We start from the raw sequence: 1,727 nt of genomic DNA on the forward strand, positions 1-1,727 counted from the left end.
GTAAGGAGTTCTAATCAGTTTATTAGACTCACAAAGTCATTAAAGGAGGCATGGGCATGTGGGAACTATTTATGGAAATAGTCAATGAAATGCTCGTACGACCACAAGAAATAATGGGAAGTAGATGTTGCTTATGGATGCATTAAGAGAAAAAAATTGATTTATTTTGGCTGAATAGACGAACTCATGAGCTTCTCTTTGGTGAGGAAAAGAATTGTTCTGAGAATGAGGCATGGTGCTGGCAGCTTTAGTGCCCAATCTTGGACCATCAACTCCAATTAAGCCCTTATGCCTCTTTGGTAAGAGCGATTAAAATATTAATTTACCTTACAATATTGGTTATAATATGTAAACTTTTCAGAGTTCTTAAAAATCACTTCTGATGGGGAGAATCTCAAAATTTGGGGGATTCTGCTCTTCCTACAAGGATTTCTTAGTAAAAAAAAAATTTTTTTTAACCTAGACACAGCAGATTTTGGTGATTCTATAACCTAACTCCAGTATGTAATATCTGCTGGTTCATAACCCCAATCTCACTCGTATGCATGGTTCAGGGAAGTAAAAGTGTGCATAAGAGTGGCTGTGATCAGATCACACCTATTGTCACCAGCAAGGCCCCAAGACCTGACCTTTACTGCTTACCTGCTTATACCCATGACCTTAGTCCCACATTTTCTTTAAACTTTTCTTTCCAGTTTATCTCTTAACAAGAGACCCTACAGGCATAACATATTGTGATGGAACTGAAACTATCCTTCAAGCAGTAATAACTGCCCAGAGAAGAGCTCTGGTGACCCAGACTACCCAGGCCAGTTTGAGCTAAACCCCTAATTCCCATCTCTAAACGCATGGGCCTGGAATGACTTCTGGAATGATTGACAATGACCGTTATCTCATTAAAATACTAAAATCTCTGCCCGAGGAGGAGCACAAGCCTCACTTACATAACATGCAATGTATGTATAGCAAGTTTCCTTAAGGCTCACGCTTGACCTCGTACCTATTTCTAAATACAAGTCTTCAGGGCTGGCAGATTGGGCAGACCTGGCCAAGATTAAGCCTCCAGACCTTTGTCAAGAAGGAGGAGGAGCTGCTTAAGCAACTAGAAGACCCAAAGTTGGAGCTGTCGCAGCTGCGCACCACCAAAGCGACAGGTGGTGTGGCTTCCAAGCTCTCCAAGATCGAACTTGTTTGCCAATCTATCACCTGTGTTCTCGCCATCATCAACCAGACTCAGAAAGTGCACCGCAGGAAACTCTTCAAGGGTAAGATGTTTAAGCCAAGAAGATGTGGTCCAAGAAGACACATGCCATGTGCTGCTGGCTGAACAAGCCCAAGGAAAACTTGAAGACCAAGAAACAACAGCAGGAGGAGGGGCCATACTCTCCATTGAAGTACAAGGTCAAGGCCTGAGCACTGGCATCAAGAAAACACAAACAAACTGAGGGGGAAAAAAAAAAAGACTTCCTGTCTCAACATTCATCCTAATCCTAAGTAAAAAGGACCCATTCACCCTTCCTTGGGGAGTCACAGCTTTGAAAGTTACCCCACCACCCATCTTATTTGCTGCAAATACAGTTAAAACTAGCAACAACTCAGCTGGTGTGGTTTCTCTCTGTGACTCATCAAGGAGTGAGCTCATGTTGGTTGGGTTATACTATCATCACAGGCCAGAGTCACTTTTTGGGCTAAGTGAGTACATATCCGTGTATTAAAATATTAAAGTA

The 1,727-nt window shown here is 42.2% G+C and overlaps 1 pseudogene; it reads left to right on the forward strand.

The window, feature by feature from the left end:
- Window positions 1-232: 232 nt before the first annotated feature.
- Window positions 233-1,413, forward strand: LOC111149514 (annotated as a pseudogene).
- The last annotated feature ends 314 nt before the right edge of the window (window positions 1,414-1,727 follow it).

The sequence above is a fragment of the Enhydra lutris genome, unplaced genomic scaffold, assembly GCF_002288905.1.
Source record: "Enhydra lutris kenyoni isolate GAN:26980312 unplaced genomic scaffold, ASM228890v2 scaffoldscaffold2, whole genome shotgun sequence".
In the NCBI taxonomy this organism is placed as follows: Eukaryota; Metazoa; Chordata; class Mammalia; order Carnivora; family Mustelidae; genus Enhydra; species Enhydra lutris.